Consider the following 19641-nt stretch of genomic DNA (forward strand, 5'->3'; position numbering starts at 1 on the left):
ACAGCGTTGTTATACCTTCAACTGCAATACAATTCTGAGCCGTTACAGATGGAATTATGTACTTTAATACTCATGCATTATTGCGATTGGTGCAGTGAGATGATGTAGCACATAACTTTCATTATTTTGTTTGCTGTTTCATTTGAATTAAGACGAGCCTGAGATGCTTAATATTTCGATACATCTGCTCACAAAATGTACTACCTTTCATCGATGTGTTTATAAAACTGCACTTCTTCACAGACAAACATACGAGAAGGAGTGTGATAATCTAGGAAGGCGCCTTCTTGTTAAATAACAATATCTGCACACTGGGAAGCACATGTGACAATTTACTCCACTGTGTTTCGCAGAGATTTGAACCTTTCTCGCGAACCGTGTTTACAGTTGACTAATCGAATCACATTACGGACAGATTCAGCTTACCTCAAAATGGTTCAAATGGTTCTGAGCACTATGGGACTTAACATCTGAGGTCATCAGTCCCCTAGAACTTAGAACTACTTAAACCTATAACTAACCTAAGTACAGCACACACATCCATGCCCGAGGCAGGATTCGAACCTGCGACCGTAGTGGTCGCGTGGTTCCAGACTGAAGCACCTACAACCGCTCGGCCACAGCTGCCGGCTCAGCTTACCTCCGAGTGATTTCACTGTAAGGTATTTGTCATAATCTAGTAGAACCATTACCACTTCTCACGGTTGAAAAATATGAGCACATGTAATTTTTTGAGGGAGCTTTTAATTACGTTCCTCCATCCTCTTGACACGTAAGAAGCTTTGTGCCTGCAGGCGACAAGAAGTAGTCTGTCGGTTATTACTGCGAATGTTGTATATACAGAGCGGGAGAAATGAAACCCCAGTTAGGCGTTTTCAGCATTTTGTGAGGACATAATCTAGACAAGAAACCTAGTTGTTATGAGCCCGATCAAGTGATGGGTAGCATGCAGAAAGTCCGACAAAACCACAATCAGCTCATTTACTGGCTTCAGTTTTTTGCTACTTCAGATGTCTGGGTGCGATAAAACTTACAACAAGCGACATTATGCATTAGAAAGTGATCATCAAAACGTTGAACTTACGTTTCACTACGAAGCTGGTGCATAATTTCTGAGCCAGTTTTGTTTTCCCTAACCTTTCTTTAAGACTGATACAGAACTGACAGGTCTCTCTCACCCATTCTTCAAACAGATGACTTCCCCAATCGTTACACTTTTGATCTTTTTTTGTATGCGTGAGTTTACATTTGCGGCAAAGTCTTTGACTGCCAAAATAAACTTTGCCTAGGACGGAGCTACCGATATTCATAATCTTGCGCGCGTAAACGAAAATGCGAATAATACATTCACTCTGATCTGATCGTAAGCAGGAGGAGACTAAAAATGTCCTTTCGTGAGATAAAATAAGTGGACCATTTGTCAGAAACAAATTGCCTGCGAGGACGGGACATTGCATGATGAAGATGATGTGATTCCTTCATGTTCTAACTCTCAAGAAAAATGTATTGGCGGATCAGAACAAGCGACAGGATACTAATGTTATTAAATAATGACGTTACTTTTGCTAGCACCGTCCAGTAGCGATGCAAACCCAACTATGTTAAGTTTGCTGAATGTTTACATTGTAAGGCAAGAAAATATATTTGGACATGTTATCTACACGTCATCTATTGAACATGTGTTTTAAGATATTGTTGATACTGGTGAACACACAAGTAAAACTTCTAACTGCTTTTTCTTCTGTTTCAGGTATGTACCCAGGGCATGACATCGTAACGTAAGTCAGTTTTCTCAGTCTTCTGTCTCCTTTCTCCCCCCCCCCCCCCCTCTCTCTCTCTCTCTCTCTTTCTCTCTCAGTCAACCTTCCTGTCTTTTTCTCTTTACCTGTTGCTCTGTGCTCATTCAATGCTCTCTTTGTACAATACTTAAGTTTATGGCATGTAACATTTTTCACTTACTTCTCCAGCAATGCAGTTGAACGTCGGTGTCTTTCTGCCAGATATAATTACAGCGATGTTGTACCATCTTCTGGAAAATAGACGCACAATGTCGTGGAAGGCAACGATCGAGAGGGAAATTGGTTGTCCTTTTTGAAAGAAGCGTTCCAGTATTCAACTTAGTCGACTTGTGGAAACTACGAGAAATTTGATATTGATAGGCCGAATCAGAATTTGAACCTCATTCTTTCGCAATACCGGTCCATTTCACTGCACCACCTCAATGAGCCCTTCTTCTGAGGTATTATAAATTGTTCTCTGTTGTTGAATTGTGCAATCCCTGGCATAAAACTTGTACATCATTTAAATCTTACGGAATAACGAAAGAAAGGTTCTCAGTTTTTTTCTAGGTGACTGTCATGTGAAGTCTGCACCCCTCGGTAACGCATAGAACGACGAAACCAATAGTAGCATGCCTTGAGGCATGCAAACTACAAATAATGCCACAATGAACGCCCTGCGAATGGGTAATGTATATTGATCGAAAGAACGTTCTACACGTTGCTAACAGATTAGAGAACAACATATTAACATTCAGCATGAATAACGATTGCCGCGTACATGGAAACTATCAAACTAATCGGCATGCAAATGAAAACAGTGCAACAGAAACAGGGGATTGTATGTACCAACATTATTTAGCCAAACATGGACGGTTTGTGTTACGCAATATCTTTCAAGTCAGCCTGTGTTATCACAGAAAAACCTAAAAGGAAGAGAACTGAAGCGATTGAAATGATGTGTTGCAGAAAGATGTTCAAAGTTAAGAAGAGATTGAAGAGGGAAACAAAGAGTAGAAAAAGAGACAGGATTGTACAAAATGTGTTAAGACATCAGGGAATAACTTCCATGGTACTAGAGGGGACTGTAGATGGCAAAAACGATAGGAGAAGACATAAATTGGGATCCATCCACTAAGTAACTATGGAGTTTGAGGTGTAAGTGCTACTCAGAGATGAAAAGTGGCGAGTAGCGTCAAACTAGTGAGATGACTGATGACAAAATTAAATCTTATCCTAGACTACATCATGTAAACAACTGACTTTGTAAAACAGCCAGTTATACTATTGCTTTATTTTAGATCTTCCATTAAGTTTGAGGGGAAAAAAAGCAACGAAACGCTCGTGAACACAGCGGTAGCTAATAGACTGTAAAATTAATTAATCTTCGGTACGTCAGAGACTAATTTTACCTTCATCATGAGCTCAATAAGCTCTGTGCGGTGTTATATTTAACGCGTCGCTAAGTACAGGTACACATGCCTTTCACTTTATTGCCTTTGGTTAATTAAATTACGCCCGATGAGCTATTAAGCGAATCACTGACACGTTCGTCGTATTGCTCTTCCAGCTTTAATATAGTAATTACCGAGATTTGCTTACCTATTTAAATGTAGCTAGACTATAACCCCAAAGTTAATTTTTCCCAGTTTGCTAACGAAATATGCTAAGAGGTGATAAGTTACTAGAAATCGAGTTTTTGCATCACATTGTCTTTAATGCCGCACTGTCACAGGTCGAGAGACAAATGGTCGTAGTACGATGGCGTTGCACTGGCTCTTGGCTCCTCAAAAATATCTGGGTGTCGGCAGTTAATGCTCGCAGCGAAAAGGTCTGGAAAAAATATGTAAAGCAATGGTTCAGGCACTGCACTCGTAATCGGGAGGACTTCGATTCAGTTTCCCGTCTCGTTAACCAGAATTAGGTTTTCCGTGCCGAGCATGACCTCCGTTCCTAATGATTTCGACGTCGACGGGACACTAAATCCTAAATGACCCTTTCAGAAACGATATAGAGGAGCATCACCTTTAACGCACTTAGTTTTCAACTTAACCTATGGAAAGGGAGTAGAGCACTTGGCATAAACGTTCAGAGTTGAACTGTCCACAAAATATGCTTGTAGGATAACTGTATCACCTCTCACAAATTACGTTTTTCTTCCGGTTGAAGCCAATGTAGATGCAGAAATGTTCTTGACGAATACGAAATAGCAGTGCCTTTGTTATTAAGAACTACGACGCAACGTCCCTTCGGACATTATTCGCCAATACCAAGCTCTCGATTCTCAATAAATATGTCCTTCCTGGGTGGGAATATACGTAACATACGAGTGCAGGTTGTGATGCGTGGACGACGACATACAAAAGTTTCGCCTTGGCCATGATTCTTGCACGGAAAGCCGAAGTGGTTAAGGCGACGGCTTACGTAAAGGTGGAAGTTCAATTTGTAGTCCTGGTCCGACACAAATTTTCGCTGTCGTCGTTCCGATATCCAGCCGATGGTGATTCCCAGTCGCAAATGCGAAAATGCAAGGGCTGGAACTTTAATAGCGGCATCTATTTATTTACAGCTGGTACGAAAATGGTACGTGTTTCAAAGATTTACTGGCCTTCAAAGTAGTCACCGTTGCTAGCGATGTGGAAGTCGCAGGATACTCTTAGCAGGGCGAGTTGTGCTGACAGTTCGAGCGGCGAGGTCTATTGCCCGACGAATTTGTAGCAGTTCTGAAGAGAATGCCATGAAGTGTTTCCTTCAGTTTAGAAGTCGAGGGAACTCACAAGGGTTTAATTCAGGGTAGTGCGGTAGGTGGTATAGCACTTAGCAGCCCAATCAGTCAAACAAATCTGTAACAGCTTGCACTGTATGTGCTTGAGCTTGTCCTGCAAAATGATGATCAGAGCCTTCAGAAAGTGTCATCACTTCTGTCTCTATGCTGTTCATTTTTGGAACACAACCTACGACCAGCTTAGAGACAGAAGTGATGACACTTTCTGCAGGACCTGCTCAAGCACGTACAGTTTTTGTTTGACTGATGGGACGGCTAAGTGCTATACCACCTACTGCACTCCCCTGAATTAAGCCCTCGCGAGTTCAACTCGATTACTAAACTGAAGGAAACACTCCACGGCATTCGCTTCGGAACTGCTACAAATTCGTCGGGCAGTAGACCGCGCCACTCGAACCGTCAACACAACTCGCACTGCTAAGTGTATCCTACGATTTCCACATCGCTGTCCACTGATTATACACAATGCTGGTGACTACTTTGAAGGTCAGTAAAACTTTGAAACACTAATCTATTTTGTACGAGCTGTAAATAAATAGTTGCCACTATTAAAGTTCCAACCCTCTTACTTCATGTAATTATTCTTGAGTCTTAGATAAATAATGTCAGCGGTAATGCAAGTGGAGCATAAAGTGGAATAAAAAGCAGTTACACAGAAAAACTGTGGCACAAGAGTAAGGGAGTACAATCTGAACTCAGGGAGTCAAATTTCGGCGGACTGGATAGTGAAAGAAAGAGACCTGCAAAAACAGGTTAGTGCAATCGATGAAACAAAGGATGTTCTTCCTCGGCGTACATTGGCCTTTTTTCTTGTGGTTGCCTGAGAACTACGTCGCTAGTATACCTGCGAGTAATGTGTGTGTGTGTGTGTGTGTGTGTGTGTGTATGCGTAAAGTGATATTAGTATTGAATGAAGATGATGAGAGAAAGCACGTGCCGTTACATATCATATTCCTCTCCACTGGCACAAAAGGTGCTGACAAACTTCACTTCCCCATCCGGTAGACGGATCACCATCAAGCGTGTCACATGCTATGAGACACTGCAGAGGTTTGGAATTATATCTAGGAAAAATGAAATGATCGTATGGCATTGTTGGCCGGGAGGCCCCATGCGGGGAAGTTCGGCCGCCGAATTGCAAGTCCTTTTTAGTTGACGCCACTTCGGCGACTTGCGAGTCAATGATGATGAAATGATGATGAACACACAACACCCAGTCATCACGAGGTAGAGATAATATCCCTGACCTCGCCGGGAATCGAACCAGGGACCCCGTGCGCAGGAAGCGAGAACGCTACCACAGGACCACGAGCTGCGGACTATATCTCGGACATAGGCGCAAAGACTAGCGACCAGGAACCTTATCCTACGATCGCCCCTCCCCTTCCGGATAAATACTTGGAGTGAAAAATCTAATACTCCACTGGGAGTCGGACCGACTTACTTCCGAGACGGTCGCCACCGCACAGACGTGTATTAGCGACCGCGGTTGAGGAGGCGGGTAACGGTTTATTGGTTATAGCTGACCCTAGATGTATACAAACACTTGAGACTTTGGAGCACCATACTCAGGTGACGAAATAACAGAGGAATAAAGAAACGGAAAGCAGCTGTAAGCGTTTGATGTGTACCAGTGTGTGTGGATGTTAGGAATTCGAACGTGTAGTCCCGGGATAGGCAACAGACTTGCCTCAGTGGATACACCGGTTCCCGTGAGATCACCGAAGTTAAGCGCTGTCGGGGGTGGCCGGCACTTGGATGGATGACCATCCAGCCGCCATGCTCTGTTGCCAGTTTTCGGGGTGCACTCAGGCTCGTGATGCCAATTGAGGAGCTACCCGACCGAATGGTAGCGGCTCCGGTCAAAGCAAACCATCGTAACGACCGGGAGAGCGGTGTGCTGACCACACACCCCTCCTATCCGCGCCCTGCGCTGAGGATGACACGGCGGTCGGATGGTCCCGATGGGCCACTTGTGGCCTGAAGACGGAGTGCTGCTATAGACCAGGGATGGGCGCAAGGTGTATCTTGTCTCAATACCCTGCGGCTCTTGTAGAACTGTCAGTGCTGCACAAGAACAACTTCTTGTAGCCTTTATACGCTATACAAGTTATATACGGTCACTGTCTACATGATATGCTGGTAGCTCTAAAAACTCTTAAACAACATCTTCTCAAATGCTAAAACACGCTATGTACTATGACGATACCCCTGACGTATTTTCATATTGCTTAGTCCCAGGCAATATTCCAGGAAGATTTTTCAATAAATGGGTTCAGTCAAGTAGTTCCTGCAATAATAAGGAAGACATTTTCCTCAGAATGCTTTTTTAAAATATGATCATCATCTACAAACAGTATCATTACAGGGTAGTAGAAAACTTATTTCTCATTTAGCGCAGAATGTGTTTAGGGACCAAAGAATAAAAGTGGTGAAACGAACTAGTCATTATACTGTGGAATTTTGTAAGAAAGCTCCAGTAGAATCACTTGGGATCACTTGCATGTAAATCACTGTAATCAGCACTCACTAAATCGAAATATCGATATGGACTAACAAACATTTCAGGGAGCCTTTCCGACCTGTGCTCAACGGTTATCAGCCAGATGTCAAACAATTCACAGCAAAAATAGGCACTTGCGGAGGAACGTCACAAAATTAACTTCTTCATTCTTTTTGTGTAATAAAATATTATTTCATGGACGTTATCTTTAAAATTAAACTAAATTTCTTTGTTAGTGAAACATTAAGTAATTCTTCATTAACGTTAACGTTTAGTCCCTAAGAAAAGCCTCTCTCTTAAAATCAGTTCTATCGTTTACGGTTCCTAATGGTAAGGTATGTGAGGACCTTCGTTATGAATGAAATAGGGAGGTATTAGGTTGAGCCGGGGCTTTTCATCGTGAAATCTCCTTACTAAATGGAAACTGGTTGTTGTAATATACGCTACGGTAATGAAGACTTGCTGATTTGACACTTTGAGGAGCGTGCAGCAACAGTTATATGGAGGTGAAGAGATAGAAAGAAATAGGGTAACGCAGGAAACGAATTCAAAAACGGTAGGCAGAAACAAAGTGTGCCCTACACTTGCTAATCTGTCGTGTAAATTTCAGTGACTTCTTGTATTTCTTTCGTTTCACCCTCTTTGAAATACGATGAACCAGTCGTTTCTCTGCGTGTTGCGTTTTCCTTTGTGGGCAGTATTTCCCCATTCTCTCTCTGACCACCTCTTTCTCTCCTCTTCCGAGATGATGGGTTATCCTTTGTTTTAAATTTGTCTTGGAACATTATTTTTTCGTCTTTATTACTGATCTAAGCTATTTTTAATTGTCTTGGCTTTTTCTTCAGTTTCCGTAAACCAATTAGGTTTCGGTATGCGGTTATGGAAAAAAATATAAAAAAATCGTTTGGTTAGTCTACTAGAGTTCATTCTGAGAATCTGTCCGTAAAATTTAAGTCTCCTATTTCGCGTAGTTCTCAGATTTTTTCAGTTTTTTGTAGATAGTTTCATTCTTGATGCACACAATTTTATTATCCGGAAATTTTATTTCTTGTGATTTTTCTGAAAATTTTTCATTCTTTTAGTTCTAGTTGTTCTGGGTGGTATATGCGATTGATAGTTAGGGTTTTCTGCTGGATTCAGTGCTTCTAGCTTTATTACTGTTTTATAATGTTTACTTTTAGACCCCCTCATGAAATGAATTTCTCGTTGTACGCCTCTTTTGCCAATTGGAAGGCCAATTCAAGTTTGTTTTTCCTGGATTCTGTTGGCCTGCGTTCTGTTGCATACCAGCTAATCCATTACCGCAGATATTTAAATTCTTTTACTATTTCTATTTATTTTTCTTGGGACTTTAAGGAATTTTTTGGGGGGGTGTTTGTTGTTTGTGATGATTTCAATTGTTTCAAGGGCAATTTTAAGGTCTATTTTAGCTGCTTGTCTCTCTAGTTCAAGGATTTGTTCCTGTAACTGCTCCATTGTTTCAGCTAACAGGGCCAGATCGTCTAGAAAGCCAATGCAGTGGATTTGAAACCTCCTTTTTGCAACCCAGTCTGTTTTCGCTGTGTATACTTTCGTCCCATTCTCTGATTACTTTCTCAAGTTCACAATTAAACAATAACGGGGAAAATATATCCCCGTGTCTTATACCTGATTTTGTTGCAGATGGGTCTAATACTTCACCGATGAACTCAGCTTTAGACACATATTTACAGTAATGGCTTTCATGGCGTTAGTTCTTCTCTTATCCAAACTTAGTTTCAGTGACTTGTTACAAAGAATAGGTGCCACTTCCTTGAGTCATGTATTCAACTGTTGTAGGTCGGTATCCGCTGCAAGTAACTGTGGTAGGATACACACGGCCAATTCTGCTTGAGGCGCGGGCGACGAAACGCAAATACGAGACCGCGCGGCAACTGCAGATTATTTGGAGAGATGGTGGGTTCCAGGCCAGCGACAGACGATACAAACCCATCCCACCCCCTACAGCTTCCCTCGCTGTGCGACGCCCATCGATCACGAGGGTCGCGCGAGCTGCGCTGTGAGAAAAGCGGCACCGGCCTTCTGATGCACTTCGCGTGTATCTCGAAACGTTCGCGAGGAGAGGGACTTCGGATATGAGTTCCATAAGCCGCCACTTTCTCCAGACAGCGAACAGAAGTCGCGTGGAAGTTGCGTTCTGTTCCTGCGTGACAACAGGTTCGAGCAAAGACGATCACTGCTGGGAATGGGAAGTGTTACAGCACGAAACGCCAGATCGAAACTTCTTGGAAAGGTTCGTCACATAATTGGTATTAAATGATTAAACATTCAGTCCATTGCTAACTGACGTCCACCATTAACATGCGTATGCTGTCTGATCCCCACCAGTATCCTGTATTCGTTGTGACGTGGAAGCAAACAGCCTGCCAAAGTAACCAGTCTGAAACACATGCTGTGTCATTTCGTGAAGGCTAATGACATAAAAGCACACGTCTTTCCATCGCATCTCAGACATGTTCTGTGGGCAACAAATAAGGGAACGTGGCAGACCAATCGAGGATCCGTACATTAGCGAAGGTGTTAGTGATATTTACTGCAGTGCAGGGTCTGACGTTATCCTACTGGAATATCCAATTTGATACCCTGAAGAGTATGGCAGTAGGGTCTGCCATGCCACATACTTGTGACCATTCTGCCTCCATGCAACGATTACTAAACCAAACCTGTTATAATATCTAACAGCCTCACGCAACATGGCGACAGAATTTGGAAAGGTACGGGCCTTTAGGATAGCTACTTTCTGTGGCCTTTCACCAAGCCGTCATCATTTCCAGAATCATAGCTTGCGTTGCAAAAAATTGGAAATTTGTAGTAAGGACTATGGGACCAAACTGCTGAGGTCATCGGTCCCTACGCTTAAGCACTACTTAATCTATTTTATTGTATGTTAAACGGGGCCTAGAAACGACGGAGAGGCTCCGTCTCCGCCGCAGCCGCAGTGGTCCACAACCCCACGACGACTACCGCAGTCCACGTCACCCTTCCGCCGCCCCACACCGAACCACTTTTTCAGAGTAATTATGCGATTCGGTCCCCGGTGGACCCCCAGGGAACGTCTCACACCAGACGAGTGTAACCCCTATGTTTGCGTTGTAGAGTAATGTTGGTGTACGCGTACGTGGAGAATTTGTTTGCGGAGCAATCGCCGACATAGTGTAGCTGAGGTGGAACAAGGGCACATGGAAAACCGCCTAAAAACCATCCACAGACTGGGTAGCTCACCGGACATGGATACAAGCCCGCCGGCCGGTTAGTGCCTGGGACCAGGCGCTCCTTCCCAATCCGGAAAGCCGTGAGTTACACCGCACGGCTAACCGGGCGGGCAAGACTTAATCTAAGCACTACTTAATCCAACTTAAAGTAACTTACGCTAAGGACAACACTCACACCCATGCTCGAGGGAGGACTCAAACATCCAACGGGGGGAGCCGCACGAACCGTGACAAGACGCCTAAGACCGCACGGCAACCCCACTCCTCGCTCGTGATGCAGTCCAGATGTTTACCACGTTCAAATGGCTCTGAGCACTATGAGACTTAACTTCTGAGGTCATCGGTCCCCTAGAACGTAGAACTACTTAAACCTAACTAACCTAAGGACATTACACACAGCCATGCCCGAGGCAGGATTCGAACCTGCGACCGTAGCGGTCGCGCTGTTCCAGACTGTAGCGCCTCTAACCGCTCGGCTACCTCGGCCGGCCATTTTGTTGTTCATAACTATCTTCTATTGTACTTGGTGTTTACCTTAAAACGCTCGTCACGTGCAAAAATTTTTGAGCGTGTGTATTTCATTCAGGCGATATTGTGCTAACTGGGGCTCATCTTCGCTTTCTTGTATAATTACTTTGTTATGCTGTCCAGTGACAGTAATGTGATCAGCGCCTATGTTCCACGTCAACGTGCAATAACCACCACAGACGTGAGGTGGGAGCACTAGCGGTGAAGGGTATAAAAAGCGTTTCGGGACGACATGGACAACAGTGCAATCATTGGCATAATGCGAAAACGCAGCGTTTTATTTGACTTCCAAGCGGCATGATCACTGGCTTTCGGGCCAAGGGTGGAAACATTTCCATCGCGGATAGGTTTGTAAGCTATTCGCGTGCCACCTTTGTTATAACGTAGCGTGCATGGCAAAATGGCGCTATCCAAAACTGGTGCCGAGGCTACTGTCATGCAGCAAGGATCATAGACGACAGGGGTGAACAATGGCTGCGGAGATGTGTACGGACGAATAGACGTGCAACTGTGAGCGGCTGACCTCCGAAATGGACCAAGGGGCTACCTACATTGTCTCCTGAAGGCTGTTCAGCGAACGTAGTTACTTACGGGCATACGAGGCAGGCGCCTTGACCACGTACCCATGTTAACTGCTGTTCATCGGCGATGAAGGTTGGAATTTGCGCGCCATTACCGCAACGAGGCGTCTACTAAGTGTCGACAGGTGGCCTTGTCAAATGAATCACGCTGTATGCTGCATCGGACACAGGGCCGTTGCTGTGCGCGGCGTGGAAGTCTAAAAGCAAACACCTTGCAACAATCGTCGGAAGAGTCCAGGCCAGAGGCGGACCCACTACGGTTTGGGGATTATTTCCGTGGTATAAAGTCGGTGTTCTCGTCACACAATGGATCAACACAATCATTCATCTATCCTTGGAGACCATGTCCAGCCCTACATACAGTTTGTTTTACCCCGACGCGTTGGCGTTTACCAGCGGGACAATGCAACGTGTCACACAGCTCGCAGTGTACCTGCGTGGTTCGAAGAGTACCAGCATGAGTTTACCGTACTCCCCTGGCCGCCAAACTCCCCGTATTTAAACCCATTCGAGAATATGTGGAACCACCTTAATTGGGCTGTTCGGAGCATGGATCCTCAGCTGAGAATCCTATCGCAGCTGGTCGCGGCACGGGAGTCGCCGTGGCCCCACACGCTGTCGCTATCCTCCAAAACCTCACTGACTCTTCCTGCACGTCTCGCGGCAGTCCGCACCGCGGAAGTAGGTTATTCAGACTTTTGACGGGTGATCACATTAATGTGACTGGACAGAGTGTCTGCAAACAGTATTGCAGGAAAATGTGCGTGTTGGTGTATCTCAACCGGCTAGCTGTCCCATCTATGGAGTGGTATTCCACACTGCAGGGAACCGTTTTACGTTTCCACAATTTTCTCAAAGAAAAGCCGAATACATTTACAGGCAGAGAGTCACTTACCCACCACACTATTTAGCTTTTCTTTTTGTCACACTAGGTTCCTGCGGAAACATAAGGCTTCAGACACAGGGACATGAAACGAACTTCTGTTTTCCCTTTCTGGTAAACTGTCTGCATGTTACGGACAAGTGGTGAGAGACGAACCCTGAAACTTGCCGGCAGATTAAAATTGTATGCCGGACCGGGACTAACCTGGAAACGCTCTTACAACACTAGGGCTATCGACGATCCTGTCTCACAGTTTAACTACTGCGTCTCCTGCCCTTAGCTGTACAATGCAACACATTTTACTGAAAGCAGATTGGTTTCATTCAGGATTTCAATACACCATATTATTTCCTACTCTTTTGGCAACGAAACCCTGTTTTTCAACACAATCTCCGTTTAGTGCGACGACATTATGTCACGTTACGGGGAAGACCTGCATACCCGCATGGTACCACTCTACTGGTCCACGTATGAGCCGCGTGCTGCTTCCCGCAGAGTGATTCCGTAATTGCGCCAAACAGATGGAAGTCGGAATGAGAGTGTCCGCACGTTCAAACATTTCAGTAGTGACAGCTGTGTGCGGCCGGCCGGTACGAGGGAGATCGAAAAGGTTTACGGGACCTTGTTGCGGTGATGAGAGACGCCTCGCCAACGACTCACCGTGCTTTTGTTCACTATCGTACCTCCGTGGATTGGTTTCCCGCTAAAAGAAACTCAATGGTAGCTCCCTGCTTGGAAAGCGCTTCCGTTAGCGACGCCATTTTGAAGGATACGTAAAACGATGCGACCAGTCGAAACTTCATGAAACTATAGGGGCTGAAGCGGTAATATTCCACGATGTTCCACAACAAATTACGCATTTTTTCCACGTGAACTGGGTGAGAAAATAAATGTATTGCATTACTTATCGAATGCCCCTCGTACAACACTCGTGCATCAAATTGTATTCCGTTTGTAAGTTACATGTAGGTGACTACAGACAGAAAAATTCATTCTGTGGGATATCCTCATACTGAGCTATTCTCCGGCATATCCCCATTCTCACACTGACACTAGTCTCGTAAGATAAGTAAGAGAGCACTCCTGAAGTTTTGAATCCCGTAAGGTGGTGGTAGCAAAATGATGCACCGAGTCAAGTTGTGATTTGATAGCACGCCCTGAGCATTATCCATTTATGGTAAGTTTGCGAGCTCAAGTCCCTGTTCACTACACAGCTGTAACTTTTACAGGTGTACATCCCGCGTGACTTGTGTGACAGTATCAAGTCAGTGCACTAAGCGAATGACTTGAATAATACGCTATTGTCGCTGATTATTCTCTTTGACCGGCTGTGCTGAACATGGAATCGTACTGCGAGCAGAAAATTACTGAGCACGGAACGGTACTGAAGGCGGATAGTTCTTGTAAATGTAACACTGCATAAAGTAGAATCTTACTGAAATCAGAGCACTACTGAGCACAGATCTTTACTGACCGCCGAGGATCGTTGACTGTAAAACGTCATTTGATGCAGAACGTTACTTAATGTGCAACATTACAAAACGCTCGTCCTTACTAAATACGCAGTGTTACTAACAAAAGAACGTTGCTGTACGCAGTACGTTAACGGCCATGAAACAATACCAAATACCAAACATGATTGACAGGATCATTAGTGTACGGTCATGAAGATTCTTCAGATGTGCAGAATATATATGTGACTCGCTCACGTTGAAAAACAGGTTCTCCACTTGTTTTTTAAACGAAATTCTGCCAGTTAGCTGGACAGCAACCAGTTTGTCGATTGTGAAGGTGGTTTCTTAATTTGGTCAAGCGCCACAAAAGAAAAATTATATTCCGACTTCAGTTGATTTGTGCGACTTGAATAGGAAATAGCACTCATTACAGCCTTTCCTTAGCACACAGAAACAATTTGCTTTGTGTATCGACCGCGAAAGAGAAGGGAAAACGTGACGAGAAACTTCGATGTAATGAAATGACATGATTTAGCCATATCCAGAAGCCGAAATTTGTTTACTGGCCTAAGAAATGGTTCAAATGGCTCTAAGCACTGTGGCACTTAACATCTTAGGTCATCAGTCCCCTAGAACTTAGAACTACTTAAACCTAACTAGCCTAAGGACACCACACACATCCATGCCTGAGGCAGGGTTCGAACCTGCGACCGTAGCGGTCGCGCGGTTCCAGACTGAAGCGCATAGAACCACTCGGTCACACCGGCCGGCACTGGCCTAAGATCTTGTGATTGTCATAGTCTGCTAACCGAAATGACATCATGCTAAAACTTAATACCAGTAGATACGAGTATGTCTCGATTCCTCGCGTTCCTGTGTAAGGAATTACACAGCAGATTACGATTTCGTTTTGGTGAATCTGGACCTGTGCTGCAGCACAGTTAGTAGGCGTGTCTCCAGTTTCCGCTAAGAGACATTTTTTTACTAAGTGTATTTACTGGTTCTGGCCGCTTCAAATAGCCATTTTCGAGCTCTAAAAAACTTTTGCACTCGCGTGCGCCAGCGGTCAGAAACAAGAGTTCCATTTGGTTAGCACGGCTAACCATCAGCACGTGCCGACCTCCGAGCCTATAAAACCGCAGTTAAATTAGAGCCAAATACGCAGTTGCGTGGAGCACCACGATGCGAAAATGGTGGCTCGCGTTAGGTCTGTTGCCAGGCAACCACACAACACTAGACAGTGAGACGTGGCGCGCAACAGAGGCGCGGATGGCTGCTGCAAGTTCCGCAGGAGCAACAGCTCGGCGCGTCCCTGTTATGTTGCCGAATACAGACGATCGCGAGGGAGAGAAAAGAACACGACGACCGTCACTGTTCTCCTGTTCTGTCTGCGAGCTCTCCCCTCATTGTTAGACCACGCGCCCCACACCGAGCCGTCCCCCTCTCGGCTTATTCGGATTCTGAATTTCAAAATAGCCGCCCATCTGTTCACGGCAGACACCCGCTTCCGTTAGCCGGGTAGTTTCCGCTAACATCGATTTGGGTGTAGTGTAGGTAGCTTCGCAGCACATGTAATCATAGGTCCGTACAAGGGTGCGGTTCTGATTCTCTGATCGTAGCAAGACGTTTCCCGTCATTCAGTCATGTCATTCATCAAGGCAGTAAGGAAAAGATTTTTGATAATTTAAGTTCAATCTTCCTCACTTTCTCTAGTTGAGGCCGAGTTGCTGTATTCCAATGGAACATGAGCAATTATAGAAAACAACGAAATTTTTGAGTTGTTCTTGTTGTTGTCGAATGGAAAAACTGATAGAAGTCGACCTCGGGGAAGATCAGTTTGGATTCCGTAGAAATTTTGGAACATGTGAGTCAATACTGACCCTACGACTTATCTTAGAAGAAAGATTAGGAAAAGGCAAACCTACGTCTCTTGAATTTGTAGACTTAGAGAAAGCTTTTGACAATGTTGACTGGAATACTCTCATTCAAATTCCGAAGGTGGCAGGGGTAAAATACAGGGAGCGAAAGGCTATTTACAATTTGTACAGAAACCAGATGACAGTTATAAAAGTCGAGGGACATGAAAGGGAATCAGTGGTTGGGAACGGAGTGAGACAGGATTGTAGCCTCTCCCCGATGCTATTCAATCTGTATATTGAGCAAGCAGTAAATGAAACAAAAGAAAAGTTCGGAGTACGTATTAAAATCCATGGAGAAGAAATAAAAACTTACAGGTTCGCCGATGACACTGTAATTCTGTCAGAGACAGCAATGGACTTGGAAGAGCATTTGAACGGAATGGACAGTGTCTTGAAAGGAGGGTATAAGATGAACATCAACAAAAGCTAAACGAGGATAATGGAATGTAGGCGAATTAAGTCGGGTGATGGTGCGGGAATTAGATTAGGAAATAAGGCACTTAAAGTAGTAAAGGAGTTTTGCTATTTGAGGAGCAAAGTAACTGATGATGGTCGAAGTAGAGAGGATATAAAATGTAGACTGGCAATGGCAAGGAAAGCGTTTCTGAAAAAGAGAAATTTGTTAACATCGAGTATAGATTTAAGTGTCAGTAAGTCGTTTCTGAAAGTATTTGTATGGAGTGTAACTACGTATGGAAGTGAAACATGGACGATAAATAGTTTGGACAAGAAGAGAATAGAAGCTTTGGAAATGTGGTGCTACATAAGAATGATGAAGATTAGATGGGTCGATCACATTACTAATGAAGAGGTATTGAATAGAATTGGGGAGAAGAGGAGTTTGTGGCACAACTTGACTAGAAGAAGGGATTGGTTGGTAGGACATGTTCTGAGGCATCAAGGGATCACCAATTTAGTACTGGAGGGCAGCGTGGAGGGTAAAAATCGTAGAGGGAGACCAAGAGATGAATACACTAAGCAGATTCAGAAGGATGTAGGCTGCAGTAGGTACTGGGAGATGAAGAGGCTTGCACAGGATAGAGTAATTTGGAGAGTTGTTGTTGCTGTCTTCAATCAGAACACTGGTTGGACGCAGCTCTCCAAGTTACTCTATCCCGTGCAAGCCTCTTCATCTCCCAGTACCTATTCTCCAAATTACTCTATCCTGTGCAAGCCTCTTGATCTCGGAGTAGCTACTGCAACCTACATCTCTCTGAGTCTTCTTACTGTATTCATCTCTTGGCCTCCCTCTACAATTTTTACCCACACGCTTCCCTCCAGTACTAAACTGGTGATCCATTGATGGCTCAGAATGTGTCCTACCAACTAATCACTTCTTTTGGTCAGGTTGTACCGCAAATTTTTCTTCTCCCCAATTGTATTCAATAGCTCCTCATTAGTTTCGTGATCTACCCATTTAATATTCAGCATTCTTCTATAGCACCACATTTCAAAAGCTTCTATTTTCTTCTTGTCTAAACTGTTTATCGTCCATGTTTCTCTTCGATACATGGCTAAACTCCATACAAATACTTTGAGAAAGGACTTACTGACTCTTAAATCTATCAGCTTTTCCATTCGTCTGTAAGGAATTCGTGTTGGTGTTTACAACCGTGAGTTAGTAATCTGTTACTTCAGTAATTTTCACACCTGTCACCACCATCTTTCTTTGGAATTGGAATAACTATATTCTTCTTGAAGTCTGAGGGTATTTCGCCTGTTTCATACATATTGCTCACCAGACGGAAGAGTTTTCGTCATGGCTGGCTCTCCGAAGGTTATCAGTAGCTGTCACGGAACGTTTTCTACTCCCGGGGCCTTGTTTCGATTTGAGTCTTTGAGTGCTTTGTCAAATTCTTCACGCAATGTCATATCTACCTTCTTATGTCCTCTACGTCCTCTTCTATTTCCATTATGTTGCCCTCAAGTGCATAGTGCATCTCTCTTGTATAGACTCTCCGTATAATCCTTCAACCTTTCTGCTTTCCCTTCTTTGCTTAGGACTGGTTTTCCATCTGAGCTCTTGATATCTATATAGGTGGTTCTCTTTTCTCCAAAGGTCTCTTTAATTTTCCTCTAGGCATTTTAAGTATACAGTATAATACGAAGGTGCAAGACCGTATTGACATCTTGAAGTATCGGGTGTTCTGCCGGATATCAGCGTCGACCATGCATAATATTTCGACAACGTGACTCTTTGTCTTCATCAGGTGCTACCGAGACTGAACACGTAGCATCTGATGGAGGCAAAGAGTCACGCTGTTAAGATGTTGTGCATGAATGAAGCTGGTATCCGGCACAACACCCGACATCTCAACTCAAGACTTCAGCTACAACTGTTATCAAATTTATTAGCAGACCTATTTCAAAGCAGTGTATCTCTTCCATCAGTTCGCTGTCAAAGGTTTAAGGAATTATAACATTCGTTTGTACTTAATATCAATGAAGATAATAGGACGACGATGGCGGAGCCGTAAAACTCTGACATCAATCTGCTGACAAATTTCATAAAATTGTAGCTGGCTGGTGTATTTCCTTCTTCTACAAAATGAATTTGCGCAACTCGGGACCCACTGCAGTCACCCACTACACATCAAGGTTGTGAACTTTGCTTAGCTTGTTACCTTCATGACAATTACTTTCAATACATTTTTATCCTAAAAATAATGAAATATCAGTAGCTTATGAAGAACGATGGCTTAGAGAAGTACTTGTGATCTCACTAGAAACTTCCCTGTTAGCGTCATAACTTTAACCGTTATTATTATATAGCGTAATTTTTAGTAAGTAGTGCACTTAAATAAATCTACATTCCATATTCAGTAGAAAGACAATATACTTGAGATCATCTTCACTTTCTGTCAAATTATTTTATCGTCTAAGCCGTAATCAATACTGTATAGCATCATTTCCTATTTCGTCCAATCCAGGCTGAGCGATATCTGTAGCGTAGACCGCTTGCTATGTTACTCTCATTTGAAAAACTGTGGTTTGTTTTGATTTTCATCTTCGTTCATTATTGCACAATTCGTAATTCATGTTTAGGTATGCCGTGTGCTTGTTACGTTCATCACAGTTTGTTTACGCAGTCAAATGATGTCCCGCTATACCTTTACGCGTGTTGTGATAGCTAGGATGTGTTGTATCCAGCTCGCAGAGGAAAAAAAAAAAAAAAAAAAAAAAAAAAAAAAAGGTAACGTGATATCCAAAAGCCAGACTGAAATACGATGGCCATGTGCGACTGTCGAAATCACGAACGACCCTCTAAACTCATGTTAACTGCTAATATTGATCGAAATTGATACTACAGATATTATTTGATCGAAGACGGCATGTCCAAGTGGAGAACTAGTTATGAAGGTAAATATTCGTAATAACCAGAAGGAACCGCGTTACCGCTACGGTCGCAGGTTCGAATCCTGCCTCGGGCGTGGATGTGTGTGATGTCCTTAGGTTAGTTAGATTTAATTAGTTCTACGTTATAGGGGACTGATAACCTCAGATGTTAGGTCCCATAGTGCTCAGAGCCATTTTGAATAACCAGAGGAGTAAGAAATGTAGAAATCCGTTTTGGAGTAATTGAAGCAAGAAAGAGTAATGGACAGAAAAGAACTCTTTGCTTAAACTGGCCGGAATGTTACTGAGGGCTTTTTATTTAGTATGTATACGTACATAAAAGACTGGCACAAGATAAGAAAAACCTGGTGGATGGGATCAAAAAAGCCAAAGAGTGATGACTGCAACAAAATAAAGTAAGGTAGGAAATGTGTTATGAACAGTATATTCAGCTAATCTGTAAATATGCTTGTTTCTAAGACGCTCTACGAATCTACTTCCCCTCATTGCTGCTAAGGACAATAAACTAGAAACTTCAGTGCACCTATACTCGTATTCTCCGTCTTCTCAGCCTCTTCCCTTAAAATACAGCAACTAATATTATTATTAGTATTACTAGTATT

At 43.6% G+C, this 19641-nt stretch overlaps 1 protein-coding gene across 2 annotated transcripts in view; it reads left to right on the forward strand.

Moving 5' to 3' along the window:
* Positions 1–19641, forward strand: part of LOC126357243 (leucine-rich repeat-containing protein 4-like) — a 1171476-nt gene that overhangs the window by 357672 nt on the left and 794163 nt on the right. The window contains exon 2 of one of the 2 annotated variants that reach the window (XM_050007438.1): positions 1751–1778. The exons of the other annotated variant lie outside the window; for it this stretch is intronic. The gene's annotated coding sequence lies outside the window, so the exon portion shown is untranslated. The remainder of the gene's footprint in view (positions 1–1750; positions 1779–19641) is intronic. 2 annotated transcript variants of the gene reach the window in all.

This window comes from Schistocerca gregaria, chromosome 1 (genome assembly GCF_023897955.1).
Source record: "Schistocerca gregaria isolate iqSchGreg1 chromosome 1, iqSchGreg1.2, whole genome shotgun sequence".
In the NCBI taxonomy this organism is placed as follows: Eukaryota; Metazoa; Arthropoda; class Insecta; order Orthoptera; family Acrididae; genus Schistocerca; species Schistocerca gregaria.